The sequence below is a fragment of the Phyllobates terribilis genome, unplaced genomic scaffold (genome assembly GCF_046119375.1).
Source record: "Phyllobates terribilis strain yellow unplaced genomic scaffold, ASM4611937v1 Scaffold_12__6_contigs__length_324123572, whole genome shotgun sequence".
NCBI classification, from domain to species: domain Eukaryota; kingdom Metazoa; phylum Chordata; class Amphibia; order Anura; family Dendrobatidae; genus Phyllobates; species Phyllobates terribilis.
Window position 1 is genome coordinate 175,113,515 of NW_027362772.1, and position 12,611 is coordinate 175,126,125.

The following is a 12,611-nucleotide window of genomic DNA, read 5'->3' on the forward strand; positions in this document are numbered from 1 at the left end:
CAACACAACCGTGACATAGATGCAGATAAAAATTATATTCAATTTGCAACCTGATGGAGGTCAGTATAGATGGACTAATAGAACAAGTCCCACACACAGCTAGAAGCCCAAATATTTTTTCAGAGGTACTGTAGATGCAGATAAAAATTATTTTTAATTTGCAACCTGATGGAGGTCAGTATAGATGGACTAATAGAGAAAGTCCCACACACTGCTAGAAGGCCAAATATTTTTTCAGAGCTAGATGCAGATAAAAATTATTTTTAATTTGCAACCTGATGGAGGTCAGTATAGATGGACTAATAGAGAAAGTCCCACACACTGCTAGAAGGCCAAATCTTTTTTGAGAGCTAGATGCAGATAAAAATTATATTCAATTTGCAACCTGTTGGAGGTCAGTATAGATGGACTAATAGAACAAGTCCCACACACAGCTAGAAGCCCAAATATTTTTTCAGAGGTACTGTAGATGCAGATAAAAATTATTTTTAATTTGCAACCTGATGGAGGTCAGTATAGATGGACTAATACAACAAGTCCTACACACAGCTAGAAGCCCAATATTTTTTCAGAGGTAGATGCAGAAAAAAATATATTCAGTTTGCAACCTGATGGAGGTCAGTATAGATGGAGTAATAGAACAAGTCCCACACACAGCTAGAAGCCCAAATATTTTTTCAGAGGTAGATGCAGATAAAAATTATTTTTAATTTGCAACCTGATGGAGGTCATTATAGATGGACTAATAGAGAAAGTCCCACACACTGCTAGAAGGCCAAATATTTTTTCAGAGCTATATGCAGATAAAAATTATATTCAATTTGCAACCTGATGGAGGTCAGTATACATGGACTAATAGAGAAAGTCCCACACACTGCTAGAAAGCCAAATATTTTTTCAGAGCTAGATGCAGATAAAAATTATATTCAATTTGCAACCTGATGGAGGTCAGTATAGATGGACTAATAGAACAAGTCCCACACACAGCTAGAAGCCCAAATATTTTTTCAGAGGTACTGTAGATGCAGATAAAAATTATTTTTAATTTGCAACCTGATGGAGGTCAGTATAGATGGACTAATAGAGAAAGTCCCACACACTGCTAGAAGGCAAAATATTTTTTCAGAGCTAGATGCAGATAAAAATTATTTTTAATTTGCAACCTGATGGAGGTCAGTATAGATGGACTAATAGAACAAGTCCCACACACAGCTAGAAGCCCAATATTTTTTCAGAGGTAGATGCAGAAAAAAATATATTCAGTTTGCAACCTGATGGAGGTCAGTATAGATGGAGTAATAGAACAAGTCACACACACAGCTAGAAGCCCAAATATTTTTTCAGATTTAAATGCAGATAAAAATTATTTTTAATTTGCAACCTGATGGAGGTCAGTATAGATGGACTAATAGAGAAAGTCCCAAACACTGCTAGAAGGCCAAATATTTTTTCAGAGCTAGATGCAGATAAAAATTATATTCAATTTGCAACCTGATGGAGGTCAGTATAGATGGACTAATAGAGAAAGTCCCACACACTGCTAGAAGGCCAAATATTTTTTCAGAGCTAGATGCAGATAAAAATTATATTCAATTTGCAACCTGATGGAGGTCAGTATAGATGGACTAATAGAACAAGTCCCACAAACAGCTAGAAGCCCAAATATTTTTTCAGAGGTACTGTAGATGCAGATAAAAATTATTTTTAATTTGCAACCTGATGGAGGTCAGTATAGATGGACTAATAGAGAAAGTCCCACACACTGCTAGAAGGCCAAATATTTTTTCAGAGCTAGATGCAGATAAAAATTATTTCTTGAAATAAAATTCTAATGTCAGAAGTGGGATTTGAACCCACGCCTCCAGGAGAGACAGTGACCTGAACACAGCGCCTTAGACCACTCGGCCATCCTGACTTGTTTTTGCTTTTGTAATTTAACTCTTTCTAAGCTAAGCAGTAGAAAGATGAGCATTACTTGTGATGAAAGGAAATATGCCATGATTTCTTTTATTTTAATATTGATTTGTAACCTATTAGTTACAGCCAATTTTGAGCTTCATGACCAAGCACCGTTTTTTAAATTTGACATGTATCAATTTATGTGGCAATAACACTGGAATGCTTAACATATCCCCGTGATTCTGATAGTGTTATTTTGTAACACATTGTACTTTATATTAATGGTAAATTTAGGTCAATATATATTTAGTTTTTCTTGTGAAAATATCTAAAGTTGCACAATTTCATTGAAATGTGGTGATGCCCCATATGTCTTCAGAAACTACTGTTTGGTCACACAGCAGGGCTTTGAAAGTAAGAGTGCTATTTGGGTTTTGGGAATGCAGATTTTTCAAGAATATTTTGAGGGTGACATTTGCGGAGTTCCAAAAGTTCCAAAACAGCAGAAACCCCTCTAAAGTGATCCCATTTTATAAATTACTCCTCACAATGAATTCATCAACACCAGCAATTACTATTATTGTCCAACAGGTGTTTTCACTCTGCAACATCCAGAATTGCAAATAAGCCAGTTTAGTGCCCAGCTTGCGCTAATGGAGACAAGCACCCCATACATTTTAATTGGGCTCTCCTCGCTACAGAAATGCCAAATCTGTGGATTCTTTGTCTTACCATTAACGTGGAAACCCCTATTTTTAGAATGAAAGATGACGGTCCTGAGTTGGGGCTTGTGTTTTTTGCCTTCCTGGCTTTTTTCCCAAACATCTTTGTTCCTGGCATATTATTTAAGCATATTTGTCTCAGTAATGCCACAGCGATTCATAGTCAAACATAAATGTCTGAAATCATTCAGCTAGTGTCTGATACATGCTGCCCGTATTAGCTATCAGGTTTCCTTTAAATCCTCATACAGCTAAGTCAAACTAAAATAAAACAAAGTGATGACGTCCAGAATGAAGGAAAAATTACAAAAAATATTATTTTCCTCAAAAGTTAAAAGTGTTCAGTTCTCAAGTTTCTATCGTTTTATTTCCTGTAGATAGTTATAATGATTAGGATTTTTATATTCTCTGTAAACAGTCAGTCCATATGCTTTGTTTATTTTCTGCTTAAAATTTAATGGGTGAAGAAAAAAACTTTTGCCGAAACCCGGGATTGAACCAGGGACCTTTAGATCTTCAGTCTAACGCTCTCCCAACTGAGATATTTCGGCAGGACACATTTAGATTCAGGAATGTTCAACACACTGTAGATGTCACAACTGGATGTATTAATTTTTACTTTGACTTGTTTTTGCAAGATTATCTATATTTGAAAGTCCCGCTATTTTGCGTACATATTTAAGATCTTACATTAATTCTTTGTGAATGAATAGAAAAAACAGCAATTCTGCATTTTTTTTACATTTTCAAATTTACTCAATTCGCCAGGGTAATTCTGACTGTGTCTCTGTAGGACAGGTGATGATTGAGCATAAAACACAATTTGTAAGTATAATGTTGCATCAAGCTTTATTTTTTTCTTAGGTGCAAACAATTGGAGTGAAGAAAGGAGATGCAAATTTAGAGAAAATATTCTACTGATTGTTAATGTTGAAAGTGAAAACATTTGTCCCAAATTGTGGTGAAACTTTGATGTCAGTATCACATGCGCATTTCAGACTTGTTAAACTATGTTCATCTGCTCTTTTAGCTTTTGTTTATTAAGTATATATATAGTCTATTGATGCCTGAGGTAAAAAAATCTGAAATTAGACTTACTGGTAATTCGGTTTCTAGGAATCTTCCACGACAGCACCTTAGGAGGTTCACTCTCTGCCCTAATAGGGACAGAGAACACATAGAGATGAAATAGTCCCTCCCATTTTCCTATCCACAGTATTTTTCCGATGCCAAAGCAACAACTAGCATATGCACAAAGAAACTATTTGATGTTCCCAGAAGTCTTTTGTGAAAGCACAAATACAGGACATTTAAGATTTGCCTCAAGGACCCCCAGGAATACTGCCAAAGTTCCAACGTTGAGAATTGGTTTTGCTAAGCCCCATCACTTTTAGTTTTCGATTTGAGATTGCCACCAATAGAGCGGACCCCCAACTAATCAGTAAAATGAATAAAGCTGTACAATTTTTTGAAAGAAAATGCTAATGTTAGAAGTGGGATTCGAACCCACGCCTCCAGGAGAGACAGTGACCTGAATGCAGCGACTTAGACTGTTCCTGACTTCTTCTGGCTTTTGTAGTTTAACTCTTTCTAAGCTAAGCAGTAGAAAGATGAGCATTACTTGTGATGAAAGGAAATATGCCATGATTTCTTTTATTTTAATATTGATTTGTAACCTATTAGTTACAGCCAATTTTGAGCTTCATGACCAAGCACCGTTTTTTAAATCTGACATGTATCAATTTATGTGGCAATAACACTGGAATGCTTAACATATCCCCGTGATTCTGATAGTGTTATTTTGTAACACATTGTACTTTACATTAATGGTAAATTTAGGTCAATATATATTTAGTTTTTCTTGTGAAAATATCTAAAGTTGCACAATTTCATTGAAATGCGGTGATGCCCCATATGTCTTCAGAAACTACTGTTTGGTCACACAGCAGGGCTTTGAAAGTAAGAGCGCTATTTGGGTTTTGGGAATGCAGATTTTGCAAGAATATTTTGAGGGTGACATTTGGGGAGTTCCAAAAGTACCAAAACAGCAGAAACCCCTCCAAAGTGATCCCATTTTATAAATTACTCCTCACAATGAATTCATCAATGCCAGCAATTACTATTATTGTCCAACAGGTGTTTTCACTCTGCAACTAGAGATGAGCGTTGTTCTACTCGAACTGCTCGCCAATCTCAAATTCGAGCTGTTTTGGGCAGTGTTCGAGCCGTTCGGCGAACACGAACGATTTGAGAAAAATTCGGCTGTTCGATAGCTGTTCGTGCACCAAAATCATAACTGGATTTTTTCTCAGTAATGATGAAAATTAATGTTAATACGCAGTTTGAGTGTACAGCGGGGTGGGGGGAGGGGCAGGGGATGGATCTCTGCAGGAACAATGAAGATCTCCATTTTTTTTTCTCTTTCCCGCATTTGCAGTGGGGAGGTGCAATCTGTCAGCCTATCAGCAGCGCACACACGGAGCGAAGTGCTTTTTTTCACACAAGCAAGGGCATGTGTCATTGGCAGTGTATGTCACATGTCCTTGCCCTATAAGACCAAGCCATTTTCCCCATCGCCACCATTTTCTCACTGCTGCAGCTGCGTGTTAGACGGCACCGCTGTTGCTGTGTGCGCTATACCTTGTTAATTTCAAGCCAATTTTCGCACAAATCTACAGATAGCTTGGGAGTAGGGAATAGTTGTGATTGCAGTCCTTTTAAGGACTAGGTTACAGCATTTCCTACGACTTTTATCAGGCAGGTCTGTGCTCTTAAATAGATAGATTGTGGGAGTAAAGACTAATTATAATTGGAGTCCGTTTCAGGACTAGGTTACATCAGTTCCTATCAGTTTTTGCCAGGCAGGTCTGTGCCAGTGCTGTGCAAGTTTTTTTCACAGCATTTGGCTGAATCTAGCAAAGCTAATCCTTTTTGGCCTATTGCAGAGTGTGTTAGTCAGTGGAGTAGCCTATCTGTGTTGCAAGATATACCACCTGTGTAAAGAATACCAATTTTTTTACTGCACCTAGTGAAGTAAAATCTTTTGGGCATAGCATCATTCTATTAGTCCATCTATACTGACCTCCATCAGGTTGCAAATTGAATAAAAATTTTTTCTGCATCTAGCTCTGAAAAAATATTGGGCTTCTAGCTGTGTGTGGGACTTGTTCTATTAATCCATCTATACAGACCTCCATCAGGTTGCAAACTGAATATATTTTTTTCTGCATCTACCTCTGAAAAAATATTGGGCTTCTAGCTGTGTGTGGGACTTGTTCTATTAATCCATCTATACAGACCTCCATCAGGTTGCAAACTGAATATATTTTTTTCTGCATCTACCTCTGAAAAAATATTGGGCTTCTAGCTGTGTGTGGGACTTGTTCTATTAATCCATCTATACAGACCTCCATCAGGTTGCAAACTGAATATATTTTTTTCTGCATCTACCTCTGAAAAAATATTGGGCTTCTAGCAGTGTGTGGGACTTGTTGTATTAGTCCATCTCTACTGACCTCCATCAGGTTGCAAACTGAATATATTTTTTTCTGCATCTACCTCTGAAAAAATATTGGGCTTTTAGCTTTGTGTGGGACTTGTTCTATTAATCCATCTATACAGACCTCCATCAGGTTGCATACTGAATATATTTTTTTCTGCATCTACCTCTGAAAAAATATTGGGCTTCTAGCTGTGTGTGGGACTTGTTTTATTAATCCATCTATACAGACCTCCATGATGTTGCAAACTGAATATATTTTTTTCTGCATCTACCTCTGAAAAAATATTGGGCATCTAGCTGTGTGTGGGACTTGTTGTATTAGTCCATCTATACTGACCTCCATCAGGTTGCAAACTGAAGATATTTTTTTCTGCATCTACCTCTGAAAAAATATTGGGCTTCTAGCTGTGTGTGGGACTTGTTCTATTAATCCATCTATACAGACCTCCATCAGGTTGCAAACTGAATATATTTTTGTCTGCATCTAGCTCTAAAAAAATATTTGGCCTTCTATCTGTGTGTGGGACTTGTTCTATTAGTCCATCTCTACTGACCTCCATCAGGTTGCAAACTGAATATCATTTTTTTCTGCATCTACTTCTGAAAAAATATTTGGGCTTCTAGCTGTGTGTGGGACTTGTTCTATTAGTCCATCTATACTGACCTCCATAAGGTTGCAAACTGAATATAATTTTTTTCTGCATCTACCTCTGAAAAAATATTTGGCCTTCTAGCTGTGTGTGGGACTTGTTCTATTAGTCCATCTATACTGACCTCCATCAGGTTGCAAATTGAATATAATTTTTTTCTGCATCTAGCTCTGAAAAAATGTTTGGCCTTCTAGCAGTGTGTGGGACTTGTTCTATTAGTCCATCTATACTGACCTCCATCAGGTTGCAAATTCAAAATAATTTTTTGTCTGCATCTACCTCTGAAAAAATATTTGGCCTTCTAGCAGTGTGTGGGACTTGTTCTATTAGTCCATCTATACTGACCTCCATCAGGTTGCAAACTGAATATAATTTTTTTCTGCATCTACCTCTGAAAAAATATTTGGGCTTCTAGCTGTATGTGGGACTTGTTCTATTAGTCCATCTATACTGACCTCCATAAGGTTGCAAACTGAATATAATTTTTTTCTGCATCTACCTCTGAAAAAATATTTGGCCTTGTAGCTGTGTGTTGGACTTGTTCTATTAGTCCATCTATACTGACCTCCATAAGGTTGCAAACTGAATATAATTTTTTTCTGCATCTAGCACTCTAAAAATATTTGGCCTTCTAGCAGTGTGTTGGACTTGTTCTTTTAGTCATCTATACTGACCTCCATCAGGTTGCAAATTCAAAATAATTTTTTGTCTGCATCTACCTCTGAAAAAATATTTGGCCTTCTAGCAGTGTGTGGGACTTGTTCTATTAGTCCATCTATACTGACCTCCATCAGGTTGCAAACTGAATATAATTTTTTTCTGCATCTAACTCTGAAAAAATATTTGGCCTTCTAGCAGTGTGTGGGTCTCATTGTATTAGGCCATCTTTACCAAGCTCCACCAGCTTTTCAATTAATAATAATTTTTCGCTGCATCTAGCCCTGAAAATAATTTTTCTTCCCAATAGTGGTAGCAATAGAAATATGGGGCGCGCTCCTGGCTTACAAAAATATACGCTTCATAACAAAAAACACCAGCTTAGCGCACTGCATTAATAAGATGGCATCATCGTCTCTCCCAGTCCTAGGCCTACTACCCAGGCTAGCATTCCTGTGTCTAAAACACAATGTATGGGTCCGCGCTAGCCACTATGCTGAGGGGTCTAAAGCTGCTGCTAACGCTTTATAACAATTCAATTGGCAGATTTTCACAGAGCTCTTCCACAATGCCCACCCATCGGGACAACAGTTGCCCACCTTCCCTATGGGATCTAGTGGCGAATAGTTGATGCCATTAATCAGAGCGTCAGTTGCCCCGTCGACGTGGCAAGCATATGGTAAGGCATGGGAAGAGTGGACACGACTAGTAGCAGGCAGACGGGTTGACCAATGTGAACAAGCCAGATCACAAGTCACCATAGAATTTCTCCACCAGCTAATGATGAGGGGCATATCAGGGGCGTCAGCGCAGCGGTGTCTGACCAGAGTAGCATTTCACTTCCAACTACTGAATTGGGGAGATGTGACAAAGATTCATCATCAGACAATCCATAAAAGGGTGGAAAAGGGGTCAGCCAAGTCAGGAGTGTAGACGTCCCGTCCCGTGTCACTAAAACTGATTTCTCACATCATATCCCTAACACCATTAACATGACACTCACAATTTGAAGCAACACTACTGTCTACTGCATTTGTGATCGCCTTCTTCGGGGCGCTATGCATAAGCGAATTAGTCCCTCAATCCAAAATTAGCACCAGTGGAGGCTTATTACACCAGGACGTAGTCATAGGCACTAATGCAATACGTCTACGCATACACAAATCGAAAATGGTTCCAGCGGGCAGGGGCACTTGGGTACTTCTACAACCCACAAACGGTACACTGAGTCGGGTAACAATAGTAAAACCATATCTAACCATCAGATCACAAAGTAATTTGTTCCTAACACACATTGATGGGACGCCATTATCAAGATACCAGTTCCAAGCTATATTTAATAAATGCATAACATCGGCAGGGAACCACCCCAAAGATTACGGGACACACTCATTCCGCATAGGCGCGGCCACAGAAGCAGCAAGAGCAGGACTGTCAGAAACGGAAGTTCAGAGGATAGAGAGATGGTGATCCACGTGTTTGGCAAGATACATAAGACCAGACTTGTTATCCTAACGTAGTTTGTTTCTTTTACAGGTGACGCTAAGCCAACAGTGTGGGTGATAGGCCACTCGTATATATACTGGGCAGATTAAAGGGCGAAAGTCCGCCCAGGCGGGAGGAAATTAGAGTTTCATAACACATATTTCAACTGGAGAGGTATTAGAGGCCTGCTATGGCCATAGGTACTAATGGAGGTAATCAAGGTAGGGAGAGAGGCAAGATGTCTGGTCATCTTAGTTATACAGGCCGGGGGAAACAACCTAGGTCATCACAAGAGCGCATAACTAATGGCAATAATGAAACTAGACACTGAGCGCTTCAGAGAATTTTTCACAAAACTAGCTATAGTATGGTCAGAGATTGTGCCGATAGCGGTATGGCAAGGTGCGCGAGACATCACGGCCATCGAACGGACAAGGCGGGTAATAAATATTCGGATGGCAAAATTTAGAAGAGACAGAGGCGGTGTAGTGGTACGACACCGACAACTGGAAGGAGATAAAGCAGGCCTCATACGGCCCGACGGTGTTCACTTAATGGATATTGGACTGGACATATTCCTGTCAGGACTCCAGGACGGAGTGGAACAAGCGTTAAGAGTGATGGGTGGGGGTCAGAGTCCTGCATACGAGTACGCAGGATCCTCCGTGGCCTGGAAATAGAAAGGACATGTTGGAGAGTTACACTTGTTGGCCAAGTTGCCGGAGTGGAGACCCAGGGCATGCTGCAACAAGCTGAATTATTTTAGAAATAAAATGTCTTTCTAATGGAATGAGTATAAAGAGTTAATAAAGCTGTGACCGATCCTCACCCATCCAGTTGTAAGAGTTACATTATTGTATTGTCAAGGAAAGGGGGGCGGTAGGGGGGCTGAGCGTCTGGGTTTGGTTGGGGGTCCCCACAGTCTGCCTAGGCTAGATGCATTTAAAAATTCTTATTAGATACACAGGCGGTGCAGCTTGATTCGCAGCTGGGCTACTACGCCCAAAGTATTGCCTAGGCTAGATGCAGTTAAAAATTCTACGCTGACTAGCAGACACTGAAGATTTGGAGCAGACCTCTGAGTAAACAGCTCTTCAGACTCAATCATCTGTGTTACCCCAAGCCATAGTGTATGTAGTTTCTTACAGTTAAAAGGGGTGGGGGAGCGACCCAACCCACCTGGAATTGACAATGCCAACGTCACGTAAGACACAGCAAGGGGACTCCAAAAAGAGTTTCCATTTTTTCCCAAAATTGTGGCACAGACACCACTTAACCCTAGAACGCATACCTGGGGCCTCGCAGTCCCGCCCTGTTAATTGTTTTCTATTTTCTGCAAGATTACTTTAGTTAGAATTTTGAAACTCTAGGTATTCTTCATGTATATAGTTGTTTGTCATTTGAGTTTGAGTTATTCAATGTTATTTGCACACGGGCCTAAAAGGCCCCAGGTATATGAAAGTGTAGATTTTTATGGTCATGCGTTCTAGGGTTAAGTGGCATCAATTGCCCCACAGTTGCTTAAAACGGTTGGTGAGGTGATATTACCAAATCCTCAAGCTTTTAGCCTCCCAAGGATAACACAGGATTAGAAAAGTCCTTGCGAATCCATGATTTGTTCATCTTTATGAACGTGAGTCTGTCTACATTCTGAGTGGACAGCCGCGTGCGCTTATCTGTCAGCACACCATCAGCAGCGCTGAACACACGTTCAGAGAGAACACTGGCTGCAGGGCATGACAAGATCTCCAAGGCGTGAGTGGCGAGCTCCGGCCATTTTTCCAGATTGGAATACCAAAATGAGCAAGGGTCCAGTGACACAGTCATGGCTTCGATGTTCACTTGGAGATACTCCTGCACCATCCTCTCTAGGCATTGACTATGTGTCAGACTTCTTGTCTCTTGTGGCCTTGCAAAGGATGGTCTAAAAAAGTGGTGAAACGATTTTACAAAATTGCTGTTACCAGCAGATACTGTGTTACTGTTACGGTTTGAGTGATGAAGACTCGACAGTCCCGCGGTTGGCAAGTTAGAACTGTGAGATTCACTTCGTGCACCACTGGTGTTTTGTGGAAAAGCACATGTAAGATTCTGCAACAGCGTCTGCAGATACTCCTGCATGCGTCAATCCCTTTTTATGGCAGGAATTATTTCGGCAAATTTACTTTTGTACCGGGGATCTAAGAGTGTGGCAACCCAGTAGTCGAGATTACTTCGAATTCTGCAATCTGAGGGTCATGTTGCAGGTAGTGCAGCAAGAAGGCACTCATGTGTCTTGCGCATCCAGGAGGACCAAGTCCTTGTTGTGTTGGTAGCGAGGTAAGAATCATGCTTCTTTCCTCTGCCCTCTCCCCCCAACCTCGCACAACAGAAATGTGATCAAGGTCTCCCTCATCTGATGAGTCTTCCATGCCCATCGCCAGTTCATCCTCCACTTCTTCCTCGGCTCCTGCACCTTCCTCAACAGTTTGGCTGCTACCATGCGCCCTGTTTAATCCCTCTCCCTCACCCTCCCATGCCTGCCTCCTTGGTGCTGCCAACCGTCTGGACCTTGGAGATGTTATCCCTTCCGCATACGACTCCTCCTCTACTTCCTCCACCTCCTCTTGTCCGACCACCTGACTCTGAATTCTGTTTAATGTGTGCTCCAGCATGTAAATCACCGGAATAGTTATGCTGATAATGGCATCGTCGTCAGCACTAAACATCTTCGTCGCCATTTCAAAACTGTGCAGAAAGGTGTGTGGCGCCCCTGAGGGTGCAGTCACCACAGAGTTACTGCATCTCACCCAGAGGTGTGGTATCTCACCCTCAGGTAAGGAAGGCGTATGGCTCGGGACCCTAACACCTGCATCCAACACATACCCGCAGTGGGGTTAGGGCGAGATTGCTCCTAAGGGAGAGCACAGTCCCAGGTCCCTAGCTGGTGGGAGGATCCTATGTAGTGGGTGCTTAGGGGAGCAGCTTAGGGGAGCACATGACAGGGAGAGTATAAATAGGAAGCCATCTTAGAAAGAGCAAGCCAGTCAGAGGAGGAAAAGTGACAGGAGCAGAGGCTCGGCATGAGCTCTGCTCCGGAGGCGGGCCTAGCCTGGGAGGCCCAGGACTGAAGGAGAGAAGAGAGGAGTGGGAGCAGGAAGGCTCCAGGAACCGAAGGGACCCTAGGGCTACCGGCCGTGCAGAAGGCCACCTGTACTCCCGCTGCTACCAGGAGGTAGAGGGGTCAGGCCAGATAAGGGGAACCGGTCCCTCAACTAGAGGAGAAACAGCAAGGCTCAACTAGAAACCGGAGGCTGCAGCATTTCATGTACTGCAGGCAAAAGTCCACACCAGTCTCACTAAGAAGGTAGCCACATAGGACCCAGGGGACGGAACACAAGTCGCCCGCCAAGGCCCGAGGATACCGGATAGAAGTGTCACTGGGTGTGAGGTGCAGGGAGAAGGCCAGAGAAAGGACACACAGAAGGGGGTCCTGCTAAGTACTCCGGAGCTATCTGGGGGTGGACTGAGCCCCTCACTGAGTACGCACAGCACTCACAATTCGAGGGTCATGTTGCAGGTAGTGCAGCAAGAAGGCACTCATGTGTGTTGCGCATCCAGGAGCACCAAGTCCCTGTTGTGTTGGTGGCGAGGTAACAATCATGCTTCCTTACTCTGTCCTCTCCCCCCAACCTCGCACAACAGAAATGTGATCAA

At 41.6% G+C, this 12,611-nt stretch overlaps 2 non-coding genes across 2 annotated transcripts; both read right to left on the reverse strand.

The window, feature by feature from the left end:
- Positions 1–1,832: 1,832 nt before the first annotated feature.
- TRNAL-CAG (transfer RNA leucine (anticodon CAG)) lies at positions 1,833–1,915 on the reverse strand. The gene has a single exon. It is a non-coding gene; the product is annotated as a tRNA-Leu (tRNA).
- Positions 1,916–3,099: 1,184 nt separating this feature from the next.
- TRNAF-GAA (transfer RNA phenylalanine (anticodon GAA)) lies at positions 3,100–3,172 on the reverse strand. The gene has a single exon. It is a non-coding gene; the product is annotated as a tRNA-Phe (tRNA).
- Between the last annotated feature and the right edge of the window lie 9,439 nt (positions 3,173–12,611).